This window comes from Aptenodytes patagonicus, chromosome 6 (genome assembly GCF_965638725.1).
Source record: "Aptenodytes patagonicus chromosome 6, bAptPat1.pri.cur, whole genome shotgun sequence".
NCBI lineage: Eukaryota > Metazoa > Chordata > Aves > Sphenisciformes > Spheniscidae > Aptenodytes > Aptenodytes patagonicus.
This window is the reverse complement of record NC_134954.1, coordinates 64,382,818-64,403,966: the sequence shown is the minus strand read 5'-3', so window position 1 is coordinate 64,403,966 and position 21,149 is coordinate 64,382,818. Positions and strand designations below refer to the sequence as shown.

The following is a 21,149-nucleotide window of genomic DNA, read 5'->3' as shown; positions in this document are numbered from 1 at the left end:
ACAGTTTAATCTCTAATTTCCCAAATAAATGTAATTCAAATTTTCACTGAAAACATACATACTTTCACACAATTGAAAACAGAATCAAATATATCTGTATAGAAGCTATTTATGTATACATACAACGGATTCTGCTTTTAACATACTGAATTCAATCCACAGCCAAAGCCAACAAGCAGGGTCCTGTGCCTTAACATTGCTGGCCACTTGTAAATTTGGGTGCCTTCATTTTCAGAGGCCCCTTTAAGGGCTTTTTAAAAGGTGTAATTTCCAGAAAAGTGCCTGGCAATCATTCCCTGAAAGGAAGGTCCTTGAGACTCAGCATGTGCACTGTTAAAATTGGGGCCCTTTTCCCTCCTGATTGATCTTCCAAATGTTGCAGAATCTCTTTCAATCTGCAGTCATACTTTTCTGCCAGCCTCTGCTCCTCCCTTCTCAAAAGTTCAAGACAGTTATCATCTGGCCTGGTCATTGGCAATGCATAGGGCCCAAAAGCACCAGAGCATTGGCTTGCAAACACATCTTCCCTTTTTCCTCAGGAGAAGAGAGAGAAAGAATAAAAGGACATGTTGATTCAAGTCAAATCTGGGCAGCTTTCAGCATAGCTTTTCCAGGGACGTAGTATTGCTCCTCAGAAAAAGAGGTATGGCTCAAAAGTGACATCATCCATCTGCAGCATCCAGCATTTGATGAGATTTAAGAGGTGTGTACTCCTCTGACTGACTAGCTAATATATCTGCCACGCATGGTGTTGAAGTCTTGAGAGCTATGGTGTCTGCTTTAGGCCTCAAGCACTTGCACAAAATGGGAAATTTCCCATCCCCAGTAATATTATTGGTATGGTAAATGAGTGAAATTCATTGGTGACGCACTAAAAATGCCAGAAAGGTCTGCCTACTGATCTAATTTTTTTTTTTTTCCAAGGTGGAATGGAGGCCATAGCCTTTTCCACAGAAGGAGAAGCTGTTGGAAGAAAGGAAGTGTGGAAAGAAGAAAGGAAGATGAAAACAGAAAGAACAGTTGAGAAAGAAGAGAAACATGGCAGAACATGAATATATTTTGTATAATGAATGCAACAGTGAGGTACAGAACAAGAAATCCTCTTTAATACATGAATTTCTGCAAACCTTTCTGCAAACTGGCCATCAACATCCATAGGATCAATATTGTGGACATAAAGGTATATGTAAGATAATTTAAAATAGCAAGTGTTGATATCACTGGAATGAATCTGAAATATGCTGAGGACAGATATTATTAAGTATGGTTATAATGCAGAAATTGTAAGACTCTGTTTAGCCTCCACACGAATACTCTCAGTGCACAAACACACAGGATGATTTTCACTATGCTCTACCTCTCTAAATTCTTAAAGCACTCTTTCTGCTAATAAGGTCTAGCTCCTACATATCTCACTGAAAACAACTCTATAAAGCTTAGAATTAGGTTTCTGGGCTGGAACAAGGACAGGGATATCCTTCAGAGGAAGCGCACTGGATTAACATATATAACTTAAAAATAAAAGTCCTTGGTGACCTTACCAGTATCTAGAAAGATTTGTGCACAGATGGACCACCCCATGGCAAAGCGGATTTTGCCACGTTAAGAGAGTTCGCTAACTTGAACAGTCTCAACTTAGTGCCAGGAAGGAGCAGTCAAAGCCAACAAGCTTGGTCCTCTGCCTTAACATTATTGGCACATCTAGAGCACACCGCATACAACAGTCAGTGCAACAAAAAACTAGGGAGACCAGGCACTTCCAAACACTGTCAGGAATAGAGATCTTTTTATTCTCCTTTTACCTATTGCTGAAAGGTCAGACATCTGATCCTTCCATAACTAATGCCAAAAAAGGCTGTAAAAGAAGCTTTGTTGGTGGCGCTACCGCCTCTTGCCCTTTGGAATGAGAGCCGAGACAAAAGAATCAAATCAGAAAGGGATGAATAGAAGAGCGGTTGTGTTTGGGGTTTTTTTTCTTGCAAAGCTTTACAGGGTCTTCAGTAACTTCTGCCAAGTCACCGATCCCTGTTATACTGAACTGACTTTTCCAAGGATTGATTTATCTTCAAACACTGGACAAAGAGATCCAGGAGCCATATGGGCACATGGAGAGCCCCAACAGCAGACACAGTAACAGGTAAGTGCAATCTGTCTTTTCTGATATAAATAAATAAATACCCACTCCCCCCCATTGCAACCACAGTAAGGCATACGTATTAATTTCAGTCCAACTCCCCATGGCTGCTGCCAACCAGACAACTTACCAAATCTGATCTAAAACAATAACTTAATTTAATACTTACTGATGAACAACAGAAAAACCTGTTTCAGTAAACAGAACAGGAATGTCCTGAGGGACTGAAGTCTTCCATTTATGAACCTGAACTAAAGTCTTAGACCCAAACAGACCCAAAATCAGAACCTGCCCCCAGCTTTAGAGCATAGGCAGTATGATACCATCTTGACACCCATGATTACATACCACCATGACTGGAAATTCAGCCTGCAGTAAGACAGATATTCCAGATAGGGAACTAAGAGATGTAACTATGGGCTCGATTCTGTGTTTACTGAAGGTTTACAGCCTCTCCGGACCCTGGAGGTGCAGAGAAGCAGTGGAGGGAGCAGACAGTACTGCTGCCCATTCCCATCAGCATACCATGCCTAAGCATGTGTGTGTGAAAAAACGCTCCACAACACCCTAAATCCCTACTTTCAGGTTTTTGGAGACTTCACAGTATGTTTTCAGTGGAAGAAAATTGAAGCATGCTATGGTGAGGGGTGCCTTTGAGAGCACTTACACTATACAAGCAGGCAGGCGGATACTAATCAGGTATATATACCTCAGATAAAGAAGAGGGACATAAGAAATTTATTTAGATTGTAAGCTCTTCAGGGGAGGGACCATCTGTCATGCAGGACCACCTGCCATGCTGTGTTTGTCTAAGGAGCCTGCCTTGGTGGAGGTCTCCAGGTACCTATATTCATACTACAGTCTTCAGCTGTCTAGAATGAATCCCAAAAAATTACTCTTCAGGAAACTATAACTGCAAATCCAAAGAATTAAAAATAATGTCTAATACCAGTCTGCAAAAACACAACTGAATGCATATGTGAAAGTACAAAAGGTTTACATAAATGTGGGGACACCTCATAAGCAATTTAGTTAAAAAAAAAAGGCCAAAATTTAAGTTGCATTATCCAAATATTTACAGCTATTGATAGGGTCCTAAAAAAGTTGGCCTTGTGTAGACGTAATGAAGCACCCACAAACTCTGGTGAGTCAGAGCAATCCATGAAGATTTGTCATCTTTGACAGTCAGTCATTTTTCTTCAGTTACCTCAACATGTATTGAGGAAATGACCCTAGGTTCCTTTTGAATAGTCTAGCCATGCTTATTAAATTTATTGTTTAAAAGCAACAACTCAAATCCTTCCCAGTTTAGCAATTGATCGGGAAAAGCATCAGTAGCAATCAAGCTTCCTCCACACTGTCCGAGCAAAACATGCCTTATCCCTGGCTCCCAAGAGGCTACATCAATCCACATATCTATTACGCACAAGTAATCATTTTAGGATGGCAATTAATGTTGATTGTGGTGCTTAATTTTTTCCGGTATTGATATTTGACCAGAAACTGGAGAAAACACTCAGATCAAGGTATTTGGACAATCCATCAGCCTTTTGGCTGTGCTCATCTGGACTAGATTTGCAACGGTGAGCACAAAATATTTGATAGTTGATATGTCATTTCAGTTGCTACACTGCTTTTAAGCAAAGACAAAGCTTCTAAGTTTAATAAAAATACCCTAGAATATTTGTGAAAACAATACTTATGATCTGGATTTTTGTAAAAAAAAAAAAGCATAAAATTGAAACTCAGAAGCAGATGTGATAATTTTGTCAAAATAAATGCCTCTATTTTGGTTTCTAGGGTACTTTCATAAGGTTATTTTCTCAAATTTCCTCTTTAATTCAGGCACATTCTAAATTGTATTTTCTTTGGCAAGAGCTGGCTTGCTGGGTACCAAATGAATTAAGGACTTCATGCTTTCTGATTAATCTTTCAAATACCTATCATTGATTATGTGTATTTTTCATCCTTATGGCTTGGCCAAAGCTTCTGCATTCAGAAGCTTCAGCACTTGATTAGCTGAAATAACATAGTATCTCCATTCCCATTTTGCAGTCATGAGTTAATGACAAAGAAGCACATTTAGCACATCTGTTGGACCACTAAAAGCACAGATCTGACATGTATAGCATCTCATTCAAAATATGATTTGTTAACAGTGAAAGCAAGGTCTCCTTTAAGGAGGGTCAGCGTAACCTTGTCAGGAGACACTCTCAGCATAACAAGTAGCTCTACAAGCATCAATTTGTAAGCACAAAATCTGCAGGAACTTAATTATTTTTGAGATCACCATTCCTTTGACAAATGTGGCTGTAGTCAGCCAAGTGATTCACAAGCTGAGGGTGGAAAAGGGAGAGGAAGCGGAGAAAAATGGGTGTGTGAAAGCCTCCAAGCACAGACTGTTATCCCAAAGGCCTCATTTCATACTGGGACCAAACTAACTCCGCTGCCTAGTTTGCATATCAAAATGTGCCAAAGATCACTTCAGTAACTTATGTGTTAATATTTTTGATCAATTGCAATTTTTTATTCATCTTGTCTGTGGTTTGTTTATTCAGCTTGAAAATGAAGCTAGATGGGGAGGTTTATAATCAGCATCACCTACTGACTTTCATACTTTGGTTCTACATTACCATGTTGAGCCTGAAGATCACCTTGTCAATAGAAATAGTCAGTCACCTATATTCGTAATATGTTTTCCAATATATTTAGAGGACCAGATAAAGTTCTTTCTAGTAGACCTGTTTGTCAAGCATTCCTGAATCAGCATTATTCATTAAAATATTTTACTCCATTTAATAATTCTCAGCAAAATGTACCTTGCTTATTATCATGGTTACCAGGTATGTTCCTGAACTTTCACACCCTCAGTCTGAGTTGTCACCCACATCCCCTAGCAACTGTGGCTGTTTGGTGTGATGAGGCAGTTTGTCTTCTCAAAGAGCCTAGGACACCTATGACTGCTAATCCCCACACCTCCCTTACGTGCTGGTATACTGGTGACCAGCTGAGGAAGTTAATGATGCACATCCTCAGAGCACCATTACTCTGGAATAACAATTCACAGAAAGCTCCCACCAGGGAACTTCAGCTACCTAAAAGACTAGAGGTAGACAGACCTCATCCTAAATTTTCCTTCTTACATTTTCTAACTTGGTTTCACAATGCTTTTTTGTAATTACAGGAGGAACAGTCATCCAGCCTCCATTTCCAATTAATCCTTTCTTCCTTACTGTGACCTAAATTTGTTTCTTCTCTTTCAGCGCTGAAAAGGAATCACTCATTCTCACTTTTCTTTTTTAAAAAGAGAAAGAAAGAAATCGAAGCCAGTTTCACACTGGCTGGAGCTGGACAGAAAGCAGCTATCTAGAGAAATTTCAGTGACATGTTGTAAAAAGACCTGGAGCCAGTGAGGTCCGGTCAGAGACAAACCTCCTGTCTCTGGTTTCCAGCCACTGCTCTTAGGAGACATGAGGTGTGATTGCGAATGGCACAAGAATGCAGATGTGTGGGCTGCACAATGTCCATATTCAACCCCCGCATCTGGCCCCATGTCAACGGGAGGGAACAGAAAGACAGAAAAAAACCAAATACTTTGGCAGAAACTAACTGGTGCCAGAACGGGTGCTCCTGCTATTGTCAAGCAAGTAACTTATTTTGGTATTCAATTTTTACTTCTAAGAAAAATGGCTCTGAAGTCAAAGCAATTCTGTTGTAAAATGATGTAAGCTAGGAAAAACTCAGACACCAGCTAGGTGTAAGAAAACCTTTTCCCAATATGTAACCATGATCCTGTGAGCTCCTGAGAGTTGTTGTGAGAGGTGCAGGTCCCAGATGGTATCTCTGTCAGGATTCAGCAGGGTTGTGTTGTGCTGTCTTCTACCCAGGTAAAAATCCTGATCTACATCATTACACCCCGGACCAGAACTGGGACCCAGAGCTCTGTAGGCATTCGTCCTCTTATTTAATTGAGCAAATAAACACTATTTGAGAAGCTTCCTGTCTTCATTCAAATAGTAAAGATATAAAACACAGCTGTGTCCAAGAATGCATGATTGCAGCTGTTAAAGCCAAATCTGGAGGACGAATATTATAATTTTTCACATTCCTATTACGTTTCGGCTGGTAAATGATGCCTTCGTATAAACCCATTTACCCTCTTCCTCTTTTGTTGTTGCACATCTACTATATTTGGATCAATATCTGGCAGGTCTTCCTTGAAACAGCTGCTGAGATAAATATGAAATTAATCAGGGCTTTGTTTTTGTTGAAGCAGGGCTACATTTAAAGATTTGTTACTACAACAAAGAAATATTTGAACAGTAAGTACCATTCAACTATCTCTTGAGCATTTAAAGTCTTGTATTTGAGATGATTTAGCAGAAACAAAACAAAAACGCTTTACTAAATGAAAATTATATGTTATTGACATTTGCTGGAAAAAATAAATATCAGAGTTGTGTTGAAATATAAACACACCATTCTTGAAAAGGTTTGGATGAGCAGAGGCTATTGAGAATATGTTTGGAGATTCAAATACACTGGATTCCAGGTGAGAAATAAATATATATGGTTGTGCTTAGCACAGCCAAACTAGTAAGATTTAAAAAATAAATATATCTTTTTGCTTGCACTTTAAGCATTTTTTGTAGTTCAAGCAAGGAGACCATGAAGTCCATTTCACATGCAGTCGCTATAAAGTTTAGTCTACAGTCAACACTGCCAGATTTTCACATAAGGAAAAGGATACTTCATCTGGGCAATGACTGCTTGGGGCTCTTAGACCCGGGATCCTGATTTATCAGTTCAAGGCATCAGTGACTTAACAAGTGAGTGAATGGAGCATGGTGAATAGCTCGAGGGATTCCAGTCATCATAGTCAAACACAGCCACCCCAGAATGGAAAGTCTCCAGATTGCAAATACATACATTTCCAGGCAGAGTTACCCATAGTGGAAAGACCTTTTATAGCATAAATAAGCCTGGAAACATGTTCAGCTCATGCAAAAAATTATTAATGTAGGTTTAGACAACAGACAGCAGCACCTGGTGAAATCCAATATATGTCCAGAGGCAGACACCATGCCAAAGTCAGTCCTGGTGTAAGCAGGTATAACCACTCTGGGACTAGCACACTTGATCCAGGGCTCAACTGGGCTCATAGATGAGAATAGGAAAAAATACTCTTCAAAGATGCTAAAATCACTTTTTCTAAGTAGTATTGACATTTCTTGCAGTAAGCACTCATCAGTTCTCGTACGCTGCTCCTGGCAGTACAGGAAAGCAATGTACATCTATGTACAGAAGAGCCATAATAAATAAGGAGTTAAGGAGAGAAGATGAGAAATTACACACTAATTCAAAACAAGATGTTTCATGATGAGTGCAGGTTCTCATGAAAGTGTGTACTGAATTAAAAACTGAAAAAAGGCTTTTATAACAGCAAAATAGTCTGTTTAGGCCTTTTCGGATAAAATGTCTTTTTTTCATTTTGTTCCTTTTTTTTTTGATCAGACAACATAAAAAAAAGAACAAAAATTTTGAATTTTATCAAAACAAAATATTTTGATCGACGTAATATTTTAGAGGTATTTTTGGTGAGAAATTTCTAAAGTTTTTTGATTTTTCCTCATTTAAAAATCTGCACTTCAAAATAGCAGATTTTTCCACAAATAAGTAACTTAACTTCTGCCCATTAGCAGTGCAGAGTTCAGCATGATTGTCGCTTTGCACTTTTTATCTGCTAAGCAGAAGTGATATAACCACTCTTTGAGGCTTACAAGATTTTGGCCGGAGTCCACACACTCGTTTTATTTAAGGGCACACACTGGATTCAAGTGCATCTGTTAGGAGGAAAGGTTGAGCGCTACATCCCAGAAACACTCTGCGGTCCCTGCAATGAGTCTGTTTTGCTACGACACTGCGTGAGAATTTGAGTTCTCTTTAGAAGTGTACAATGTAAAAGCTGATGCCTCCATTTTCCCCAGGTTGGACAATGGGGACTGACCATGACTAATAAATCAGTGGTACTCATTTTTTTTTGAGCTCCACCCGTATACAAACAAAGCAGGTCTTTGTAGGCACAATGATTTACCCAAAATAGTTCACTTATCAGATACGTACTTCCTGCCATGCCAGGCTGGGTGAAGACTGCCTGTGGTATTACATCCAGAAGGGCTTGCTCTGAAGCTATAGAATCAACCTGTGTTATAAGATACACTTGTAAAATCAATTTTTGTGTATTCCTTTAGACAGCAGACTTTAGTCATTCTTTCAAATAACTACCATGATGGCACTGAGAGGAGAAAAATTCCTTTTTACTCAGTCCTCAAGAGACAGTGGATACTGATGTGCTATTCACAATCCAGCGTCAAAACATCTAGCTCAAGTCTGATTTTTTCTGAATCTGTCTCCTAGCAAAGCCAGGCTCTCTCACTCTGTCTAGCAAGGGTGACTAAGCCTTGCCAATGAAGTACTTGGTGTAAGGTATCCCTTATTATTTGAATGGAGACATAAATGTGTGATAGATCAAAATCACTGACGCTGACTGAGCACAAACAAGCCAATAACTCAGTATTTCAAAGGGAACAGAGACCCAAAAGATACTGTTGACCCCCAGAGTGAGAAAGCTGGATCCAAAAAGCTTCTGGAGAGCAAAGATGAATCCAACAGTCGACTAATGGAACCAAAACCTGGCAATAACCGTGCAGACCTTGACTGAGTCTCTGAGCTAACAGTCTGCCTGTCTTCCCAAGAGCACTTGGGGTATTTCTCCAGCCCCAGGTGCTCTCACCTTTGTAGGAGATTGAGCTCCTTAGATGCCTGTGTGCCGTCCCCTCAGTTTTACAGTCCATCATGCTAAGGCACTTTCCCACCCTGATGGGAACTCACATATTGGTGTCATGCCAACACAGTTTTCAGGTTGCTTCCCTTATGATCCTGAATTTCCATCACGACCACTAATAATTTCAGTTCTCCATCAGTACCTCTTCCCATCAGTCACCACTAATTGGAAAAACCCAGAGCAACTGTTTCATCAACTAAAGCGGGTTCAGATAAATGCTCCGAAAAGTAACTGCCCGGTTTCAACTGCCTGCTCCCCTTCCCCTATTAGCTACATTGCTTCTCTATCAAAAGCACAATAAAACTTCACAGGCAAGTCCATCTACAAGTGCCACACGTGAACATGCATCATCCTATTCATCTCAGGAACTGTATACCCCAGGTGGTGCTTTTCCTGCTGCCAGACCTGAAAATTATATTGACAAATAAACATATGCCAGGATAGGAATGATAGGAACCTGCTAGTCAGAAAAGTCTTACAATTTATTGTAGATATCAGCCAGCCCATGGTAATAAAAATCACAGAGCAGATTCATGGAGCACTGCACCTAAGGATATTTGGCCTAATATTGAGTGGCTCATTTGACCTGGAAGAGACACATCAAAAATATGTCACAGGCCACATCTACTCCACCGGACTAATGGGTTTCCTACCTGGGAGTTAAACTAATGCAATATAACATCCTGTGTAGAAATGGGCCTAATGCAGCGGGTTTCTGTAGCAAGTTGAACCCCCCATAGTCACCCCCCCGGACAACAACTGGCGGGAAACAACAGAAAGCATTACACAGTCGCTCTGCAAACCTCTAGCCTCACATTGGACACATCACCCAGTATAAGGAAAGCCTCCTAAGTATAACTCCCTGACACTGAGATAACACAAATAAATTTAAGTATTTTCCTTGCAATTATAGCTTCACAATTTATTCATTTTTTACATCTGGCTGGACCACTGCAGTCCAGGGGATGAGACTGAGAGTCAGGCGATCCTAGTTGGGTTGCTTGCCTCCTTCTTCTGTTTCTGTGTTATAGCTCAACTCTACCTCCATTTTTTTTCATCTGTAAAATGGGCGTTACTGTACTTTTCTTTATTCAGGCTAATGCATTCTTCCAATGAATGTATTATATTTACCACATTTTCAGACACAGGTAGGATACATAATTGCAGGAGAATTACAAATTGCAAATAGTCACGGCCACTTCATGGTTAATCACAAAAGCTTAAGAGAGATCACTTAATAATCTAAGCATGTGCTTATTTATCCGTGCTGGGCTATATTCTCTGTTACACGTGTCCTGATTTTATATAGGGAGCATTTATTGCTCTATACATATGCTTATCTAATTGTACTGAATACACATGCTTTATTAAACTCATAAATGAGCACATTTATGGGTCTATGTGAAAGTAGAGCCCTTCATATTTTATTTATAAAGTGGGACAATAGAACTGCATTGACATAGAACATCCATTTAATTCGGAGGATTTAGGGTCGTCCCACAGATTTTGCTATTTTTTGCCAGAATCAAAGCTTTTGGGTTTTTTAATTAGATTTTCAGCCCATCTGCTTGCAAAGATAGCCTTGACAATATAAACTAATGCACATTTGTCTTGCTGAGTCTGCAGCCAGTGGAAAGAAACAATGAGACTAAGAGAACAGTGAACTTGCACCCTCCATCTTATTGGGGTGTTAACTAAAAAGCCAATTCTGACTGCCTAAATACCAGGATTCTTAACTATTTCATTGCTGTTAATCTTGCCACCAAACCTGCAGATAAAACGTTTGTCAATGCCCTGAATTATTCACATAAGCTCTTGCCCATTTTGATGACCATGCTGTACAATTCAGGCTGTCAGTTAGGCCCAGGCAAGTACCTGGCCAAATATATACGCCTTCAGTTATAATCAAAGATTTTGCTCCTTTTTTAATGAGTGGAGTAAAAGTATTGATCACAGCATAATCGGACAACTAGTACTAGAAGCCTATAGTGGAAAAGATTGCAAAAGCACAATTATTTTGGATTTGATGTAGAACCCACAGGAGCACTAGCTTAATACATAATTTTAAGTGCTTTATGATATAAAACTAAGGAAGACAGATTAAAATCTCTGTTGCTATGATATGTTTTACAAACAGCATAGGAAACAGCTCAAATAGACTCAGACTTTTTTCCTACCACTTGAAAATAATAAGAATACCGCTCTGGTCTCTTGTGAGAGTGATGCTATACCAATTCATAGTACTTCAATGCTAAAATCACCCACAAAACTAATGACTCTAAAAAGAACTGACTATTCCTGCATTTTCTGTAATTACTGATTCCAAACTTGAATAACTGTTTTAACCCTCTTTGACATAAGCTCTGCCAAAATCATTAACAATGTGTGTTTATGTCCATCAAGCAAGCTCACACAGGTTGTTGATATCTGAAAATAAAGAGGTAAGATTGAGTCGGAGTTTATGACAGTGGTTGCTGCCTGAATTATCACATTGTGGGGATGCTGCATGGATGCAGTCATATCCTGATACTGGGTTTTTAAAGGACAGCAATGTTCAATGACCATACTTCTTTAATCCTATGGTCTGTCTGATAAAAATATCTTCCATCTGGTTCCTGTTTGTATGGTTGTGCCTCACAATATAGGGAGCTTGATTAAGCAATTAAGATGGTACATGAAGCACATATTTACACTTCCTGGATATGGATGGACTTACGTACGCACTTGACTGCTTTTCTGGAGGAGGATCACAGCACTTAAACAAGAATTAGGAAAAGGACATGGGAAGTAGAAGCCTGCAGGCCAGGCAGGCCTTTTACTGCTTCAGTTGACCTCTTGCATCAATTTTCAAGTTTATTTTAGTAAATTAATGTGTTAGCCTAAAACAGTATTGATATCCTCCTTTCATTTGTGACTAAGAGCAGATATGGTGAATGCATGTTTCCACCTTGATGATCTCCTTCTTATGCCCCTGGCAATTTACAAAATGAATAAATATCTTTGTTGTGTCATAAGAAGAGAGTTGTGGAAAAGTCTTAGGCTTGGTGAATGGTGAATGATCCTCTCTAGTCTGTTATTTTGAGATACGTGTCTTGCTTGATTCTGTTTAGAGAGCAGATATATATTTCCAGTACGTTCAGAGTCTGTTGAACTCAGCTGTAGCCTGGAAGAACCAACAGATGAATCCTGTGATTTTCACAGGAGGCACCTATCAAAGGTAGGAAGAACTAATGGTTTGATAAATCAATCCAGACCCACTCATAAAATTACCTGATATATTAATTTGTTTCCAACTACTTTAAAATCCACCAAAAAAAAATCCAGTTACATCATCTGGTGATAACGACCCCTTTGCTCTTCTCCCTGCCCCATCTAACTGAAATAGTTTATCATTAGCTTTGTTAGAACCTGACCAATATTTGAATCTATGTGAGGCAAAACATAAAGTGCCCTATACATCACTTTTAGCATTGGAAGAACAAATCTACATTATAAGAATGCTGTCATAGCCTGTTGTATCATCTTTCATCCTGAAGGATCTTAAAGAGCTTTGCAATGAGTAATCAGGTGTTAAATAAAAGAGGGTCTAATACTTTGCTTTAGAGTATTTCACTCAACAACAAAAGCAGAGGGAACTGCCTTTTTGTATTGGACTTAGACAAAGAACAAAATACACCCCAGAAGATCTTTGACAATTTCCTTTGAAAAGGAACTTGATTCTTGGCCAAGAAAATGAGAAATACGAGAAGAAAAGCAAGGACTTAAAAAGCTATGTGCCAGAAAATGTTCACAGGTGCAGGAATTAGACTTTTAACAGAATCCCTAATTACACATCTGACTTTTGGCATCTTTTCAAGGCAGCATGAACACAGTTAAAGTTCTTTTGTGCATTTGTATCCTCCCACAAAAAAGGCAAAAATGTGTTTTCATTTGTAAAAACAATTTTAAGTCAATTACCTCTAAGTGGGCAAAGTGAGCACGTATCAGCAAGGTGGACTTCAGCTTCTGGAAATACTGACTTGTCACCAATTTTAAAAGCCCAGAAATAGAGATCAAGACAACTTTGCACTGGTACTGTATCCAATACATTTATTTGATTTATATTGCTCCACTTTCTGTACCTTATTCAAACATGTCTGCTTTAATTTTCCAAGTGCCACTGGGAATGTACAAAATATATAATATATATTTTAACATGAGGACAATTAGCATCTTATTCACTAAGGCAAATATTTCTAAACCTAGTGTAAAAGTTAGAGCAGGTGGATCCTCAGGTGGCCTCTTTCTGAAAGGTATTGAGTTGATTTTACCTAACAAAAATGTATGCCTTTTTCATATAATTAGTAGTGCCCAACAAGTCATCAGAAAAGTGCTGCTGATGCTAATATACCACAGATGCAATTTAACAGTCCATAAAACTACAGAGATGAAGTGTCCTGCAGAATTCATTCCTAAATGAAAATCCCAGGAAACCTTTTTAGCTGATCCTATTTTCCTGTCACCTACCATATACCATCTTACGCTGCAAAATCATTGGGGTGGCTGTTCTGGAAATTAAGGAGAAACTGAGATTTCCAGTAAACCTGGTAAGTGTGGAATGATATAACAGTTTTCTGCCTTGTGAACGGAGAAGAAAGAAACCCTAAAAAACCCTCACATATTGCTTGTGTATTTCATTCCTAGTCTAACAGTTCATTAACAAAGCAGAGCTTCCAGACATTCTTCCTATGGGTAAGATTGTCCGCTACTTTCCTATGTACCTGCCTTTTAATTAGATTTTGGAATGGAATTGCAGCTCCTATCCACAAATCTCCAGTGAGAAGCAAAATCTAAACTAATCTGTGATCCCAGAGATGTTTGCTTCTCCAGATGCAGTTTCTGAACTAAATTACAAATGTTGTAGAAACAGAAGAATGGAGAAATAAGGGGACATAACCACAAACTTGGACGTGATTAATCAGTGTTGTAAGAGTTCAGTTGTCTTGAGAATGGAGGAAAAAGAAGTCTTAAAGAAAAAGAACATATTGCCTATTTGATTAGTTCTTAGACTAACAGTTTATTAACAAGGCAGCATTTCCAGCCATTCTTCCTACGCGTAAGATCACCCATTAGTTTATCAGGTACCTGCTTTTTATTTAGATTGTGTTTTGGAATTACAGTTCTTCTGTAAGTTCTTCTTCTACTCCCTAGACTCACTGCACGGCAAAATGGTACATTTGTAATGAGACGCTTTTATCAAGTGCATTTTCTAAGGACAGGAGGTGACACATGGCCAATTTCTGATGCAGTGCTCCAAGACAGTATTGGGAAGTGCAACTTTAAAGACCCTGCTTCCCAGAAATGAGAGGTCTAATCAGTGCGTACTACTAAAGGGACCTGTATTTCCACCTCATGCAGCATAACTATAACAAAACCACTTAGGGTTTTCTATCTTCAAGATGTAAAAATACCAGCTAATTTGGTTTCCCAAACCTTTGTGAGATGTTTCCTGTATGGACTGGTAAATTCAGGTTATACAGTCAAACCAAGGGAGAAGAGAACTCAATGTTGAGTCCAGAACTAAAATTCAGGAAGCTCTGACTGTGTGTTTTCCCTGATGTTTCAAGATGGCACCTACTTCAGTGCAAATGTGACCTAAATGGGTGGCCTAAATTAAACCTGAGGCTCCCATCTGATTACCATCTACAAAGATCACAAAAGCCACAGGCAGAGCTGCTAATAAACATAGTCCTTAGTTGGTGGTCTAAGCAGAGCTGCTAAGGCTACTGAAAAGGAAATGCAATTTTAGTTTCCAATTAGGACTGACTGACAATAGAAAAACAATGGAAGGAAAAATTTGCATTGCTGCATTAGCAGAGGACTTTGGCCTCTAGGGCGGTCAACTGCTGAATCACAGAAGATTGAGATAGAAGAGACATATTAAATGATCCTAGCCAGGGATGTTGTTGGTACTTTGCCAAGAAAGGATAGTAATCAGTACCATAAGCCTACCTTTCTTGCAGCTGATCTTTTATTAGCATTAAATTAACATGCAAATAAAGAGGAATGGTAGGAAACTATTTTAGAGGTATAGTTTATACTAACGTAAAGAATATTTGAAAATATGGAATACAAAAGTCTCCATCCACTATTACTGATGGTGTGCCTTTTTCACGTGACATACAAAGTGTAAGTGCACAGTAGATGAAACATGTACAGGAAGCCCATTTGGAGATCTCTAAGGGGAAAAAGCTTTTATTCCTAGTGGAACGTGATGTTTGCCTGTGGAGCTGCTTAATACCATGCAACAGCACTTCAGAACATAGCATTCATTCTTGACCTGAAACAAAGTATTTTGCTGATCAGCCCTCAGGATCACCAAAGCCATTTTCCATGCTTTGCAGAATGTTAAACTGCAGAGAAAATTTGAAATCAATCCCTGGAGTTCCAAAATATCACAGCCCCATGTATGGGTACAATGCGTATTTTAAAATGCCATAAAGTTCCTGCTAAGGATCCCACCCATCTCTGTATTAATGCTGCGTTGGTATCCTTATTATTCGTATTCCTTAAATGGAAGCATTTAACAACTGCTTGGATGCTGGACACTGGTTTAGGACTGGGGGAGGACGAAGGGTTGAATTTTACCAATCAAAGGTTTTTAATGAGTAATTCTTTCAAACTAAAATTCAAAAAGTAATATTTATTTGATCCTCAATGACAACATCAATAGCAGAAGCATCTGGCTTGCCAGATGCCCAAATAAATAAATTAACAATCAAACTTAACTCATCCTTCTAGTAAAAGACTAAGTGCTAATATCACTGCATAGATATTAGACATTGTCAATTCTTCTTGCATTCCCATGGGAAACAGGGTGATAGAGGAGAGCTACATCATATGGACATCACATACACACTTGAGTAGCGCACAGGAAAGGCAAACAGCCTGAATTTGGCTGGAGGTGAACTGCTGCTGCTGTTACAATTTTCAGAGAGATGCAATTATTCTACAAAGCCAATGCTCTACTACAATTTCTGTTCAATGACTTTAACCAAAAGGACCATTCAGCAAAGATGTCCCTTGTAAACATTGCATTGAGCCTACAGCAGGTTCCTACTTTCTCGTTTGCACTGTAGCAGGGGTATGTGGAAGAGGTGCAGGGTATTTCCCTGAATGCAGTTGCAGGACAAGGAAAAGCTGTTTTGGTGCTTTGGCTTTTTGGTGAAGTACCACAAAGGAACTTTCTAAAATATTACATCGCCGGAAAATTCTCCAGAGGCTAAGGTTTCTCTTTAAACTTAGACATAAAATAAAGCCCTGTGTACACAGGCAGGGGAAACCAATGCTCCCTTGTTAATAGTAGAAAAGTACACTGTGGCACACGTTTCAGACCAGACAATACCTGCCCAGCCAAAAGCATGTTTGAGTTACACTTTTCTGCCTTTTCGGGGGGGAGGGGAGGGGGGAAGGAGAGATTCGAGAATTATTTTTCTTATTTATGATTTTATTTTGTGTTAAGGTATTTCTCTCTTTTTTTTTTTCTTAATCTAAGTATCCCAACAGCCTCACACCACATAGTTACAATTACGTTTTGCTGCACACAGTGTTACAGGATCCACAGGGAACTCTGCAGCAACGCCAGGATCCACAAGGAAAACATTAAATACCACAGACTGACTTGGTTAGGAGCACCTTGTGGAAAATGAGAAGAAACCATTGATGAGATTTACAACTGCCTACCAAACTTGGATCCCAATTCCCTTTGCAAACAGCAGGGAATTGAGCATCCCAACCTCTGAGACAAATTTTGCCAGTCCCAACTCATACTTTCCAGGCTATAAGAGCATCAGCCTGCTCAATACCATATGTTACCATGAATTCGTCATTGTTCTATTTTAGTATGATCCAGTTTTCTAATACCATAAACTAGCATGCACTTTTATGAGCACGGGAACTGCCGAACCCTTGGTGGTGGTTTGCACGTTGATTCTCTAATCTTTAATAACAAATTTGCCTCTTATATGCTCTGGAGATATCCCCTCTACCTCCAGTCTCTAAGAAGGGGTGAGTTCAGACCACCTTTCCCTCTCTGTGGACACTAATTAGGTCTCGGTCTCTTTCCTTGATGCAGCTGTCTATTCTCATTAAATTTGTAGGAATTTAATATTCTTGAGAGTCTTCTCTGACAGATTTGGTTTAAACAGTGACTGACAGACAGCACGATTGCATAAGCTTTTTATAATTTGGAGACAAGGTTAAAAATATATTCCTGAAAACACATCTTCAGTCCTACCCAAGCTGTGGACTGGGGAATCCAGACTTTGGAGCAGCATCCACACTACTTCCATCCCTCCGATGAGGATAAGGACCAGGCAGTCTAGACTGAGACAACTCCACTTCTGTGTCTCCCATTATTTGCTCCATATTGGCACACAGTAAAGGTCTCATCCATTCTCCATGGGAGTTTAGAAGAGCTTTCCATTGACATTAAGATACCTCTGACAATATTCCCATTATAAAGCAGATTGCAAAGCACAGCAGTTGTTTTCCTGCTTCTAATGACATCCATGAAGAGGGTGGCATAAGATGCTTCCAAATTAGAATAATTTCTAAGAGTGAAAAGGATGTAGCACGTACTGGAGTTACTGATGAGGAACACAAGCACCCGTGCTGGAATAAGACAAAAAACATTTTCGTCTCTGCAAAAACTGTAGGAAAGAGATCACCAAAAAGAAAAGTTAGGATTGGCTGAACCGCTGCATATTCTGCTGATGGCTGCTGACAGCTTCGGGAGGGAACGGCACGCAGCCGGTGCTGGCTCTGCTGCCAGTGCGCCACTCCCACAAAAGGTCTCTGTTTGCTAATTTTAGCTCTTCTGAATTACCGCTCACATTAGCGCAAACCTGCCTTCTCCACAGAAGTCTCCAGGTTGCTGCCGCCTGGACCTCTCAGAGTACTGCGGAGCCACAAATCTGATGGTTAAAAAGCCCATGAGGAGCATGCAACAGCTTTAAAGCAGCACTAGCACGGAAAAGGCCAGAGAGGGCAGCACGGCGAAGTGTGCTGCAGAGACTCACAAACCAGTTGTCAGAGAGCCACTGAGGAAGAGGAAGGAGAAAATGATGCTCTGCATAAAATTTATAGCAGGCTGTGGTGCCCACCGGCTCCCTCACCAGTGAACGGGTGCAGGATATATCCTAGTTTACAAGTTTCTGCCTTTTCTCCATCACCTCAGCTCCTTCTTCCAGGCAGCAAATGCCGGTACAATCAACATGCAAAAGCCATTTAACAAGGAAGAGCAATCCTGATCTAATCCCCAGATTGAGGGCTTGGACAGAGCTCAAAAAGCAGAGCGCGGCAGCCCAGCTCTACGTGAGACAGCTCAGGGGATGAGGTCAGGCCCCAGACCCCACTGGCGTCGCCGGGTGTCACTCGGTCATGGTGGCTCCTGCACCCTAGCAGTGACGGTGTGCATGGTGAGGGGGTTTGTTTTGTTGTTTGCTTCAGATTTGGAGAAATCCGAGCAGAATCCTTCCCAGGCCGAACCCCCTGTTGGAAATGCAGTCAGACACCACCTACATCGCTAACAGAAATACAGTGACACTGTGGCTACGCAGGGCAGGCACCCATCCTGTGTGAGAGAGCCAGAGATCAGCAGCCCCCAGCCCATGCCAGGGAGCTGAGCAGTGTGTGAGGCTCCCCAAAGAAGACAGCTGGGGTTTTCTCAGTGCCTTGGCAAAGCTCAGACCCCTGTGCCATCAACCCCTCAGGACACCTTGAGGAGGCTCAGCTGATGCCACTGCGTGGGGTCACCATCCTTACAGGAGGTTGCTGTTTCCAGGTCAGCCCCCCTTGGCCATGTCTTTGGTGGGATGCGCTGCCACAGGCATCTCTGCCTCTGCTCAGAGGGTTTTAGGAGCTCTCCAGTCCCTCCTCTCTCAGTGAGAAAGAGAGAAGCCAGGTGCAGTGATGCTGTAGAGCTACGGGCTCAGCAGCAGCAGCCTGTCGGCTATCTTCTGTGCAGTGGACCTGGGAAGATGGGGGCTGTGACAGCTCCACTCGCTGCCGTCCTTCTGGCTGCTCTGAACTTGCAGCCTGAATGCACTGCCTGTGGTGAGGAGAAACAGCCCGCAGCTGGGAGGGTAGGGCTGGAGCAAAAAAGCCCAGACCAGTAAAACCAAAAGGCATTGACCTGAACTGGGTAGAGACACTTGCTTTGCTGCCTGGGAAGAGAACAAAGTAAAACAGTGACCTTTTATTTCATCGGATGTGTCCCCTTGTTGAGCCCTATCCACTGACTCAGGCATGACAGAGCTCTCACTGGGCTGGAAAAGCAGCACAGTGCCAGGAGAAGTAACTTCTCTTCCAGACCTGTGCATTTTCTTTGTACGTTAAACTTGGCCTGTAAGGCTAGCTCTGCAATCCTAAATCTTCAAATGAGTAACCCGCTGGAGAATCTTTATGTTGGAGATGTTAGATGAACCAGAAAGAACCCAATATGACTTTGAAATCTCAGCATGAGCCTGCATGGTTGGCAGTAAGAGAAAACTGGGCCCCCTCCCCTAACCTGTAAAGAAGAGTAATTGCCTTGGAAATAATTCAGACACCATAAATGAGGGATTTGTTCATATTAACTGTTTTCAATTGCAGATTTATAGTCTCAAATTAAGCAGATGTTGAGTGTTGAACAGAATGCTTAAAAACACAATGGCAAGTTAAAATCCTAGTTTCTCTGCATGTGGCAGTCAGTAATTTAAATTATTTATTGGAATACAATTAATATATAATAAAAAGGAGCAAGCTACTTCTTAAGAATATAGAAATATTTAATAAGTTAGTGTGGAAAAAACAGTAATAGATTTTCAGGTCTTCCAAAATGGTGCAAATATTTTTGGATACAAGATGGACAACTTACAAAGGGATCTGCAAAGTATTTTCTATGTCCTTTAAGGAATTTATTTCAAATAAGGAATTCAGTCTTGAAATAACGTCAACCTTTATTTTATTTACTTATTTGAGTCCCTGAACTCGTGTTCTGAAACAAGACAAACAAACCTCTATGAGTTTGTCTTAATACCAACATTACGTTCCTCTCATTTGCCTCTCTTTCACAATAGAGAGATGAGAGATAATTCTGCTAGACCAAATAGAAGATATCAATGATCGCTGGTAGAAGTGATATGCAGAGCCCAACTTACCCTGCCTTTTATTAATCTTTAGAAGAAAAGGGCTATGTGAGCTGTGCGATTCAAGCTCTGTATCATGCTATTTGTGTTGTTCATCACAAAACCAGTCTGAAAACACTTGCACTGTTATCCAGCTGGAAGGCAGAGCAGGGCTCAGCAGCTAACCAAACTGAAACTAGCCTGAGAGCGCCCTCAGCTCCCACAGAGGGCAGAGGAATAGAGGACATTCGCTTTAGGTCCAGAGCTGTGCAAGATCAGCCCTTACACTATCCAGGAAAACAGCGACAGGCAACGAAAGCAGGAAGTAATTTGGAAACCGATACGGAAAGCCCCCATTTACCTTAGGTTTGGATTAATTTTCAAAAAAATTCCAGGGATTAAAAATAAACAAACATGGGAAATGAAAATCTTGTACCTATTTAAAAAAAATGCACAGATTTATACAAAACAGTGTCACGAGAGCTGGAGAGGCTGTTGTTTTCATCCCCCTGCTGCAAGACAGGAACAAAAATATCTGGGTTATTCCTGATATGCCTTCTCACAGGGTCTCCAAGATGGAGATGCTACAGAAATCTGCTTCATTTCTTCAATCTATGATTTTAATCCATTTCTTTTTGTCGCGTTTGCCACGTACAGTGAGACCAAATTGTTTCCTTTAGCTCAGTCTTGCATACTAGATTGTAATCACGTGACTTTTAATTTTTCCTCTCTTTAACCTAAGCATCCCCAACACCTTCAATCTTTTCTCGTAACTCCTGCTCCCCAGGCTCTTGTTGCTCCCTCTGCACTTCCAGGAAGTCCACATTTTCTAGCAGCTTCTGGTAAACATGGGAGCTTGCTGGGCTGGCGGCTGTAGATGCTTACTGCAGAATTTCAACATCAATTATAGCCACTGTCCACTTATCTAGGAATAAAATGTCTCAACAGGTCATTACCACAGCTGGAAGGAAATCAGAGATCCTCTTTTGAAGAGCTGCTCTCCAACAAGAGGTGAACATGTAAC

At 40.4% G+C, this 21,149-nt stretch overlaps 1 protein-coding gene across 13 annotated transcripts in view; it reads right to left on the bottom strand.

Annotated features, from left to right (window-relative positions):
• KALRN (kalirin RhoGEF kinase) overlaps nt 1-21,149 on the bottom strand; it is a 536,830-nt gene that overhangs the window by 328,829 nt on the left and 186,852 nt on the right. The gene's annotated exons all lie outside the window — the stretch shown is intronic.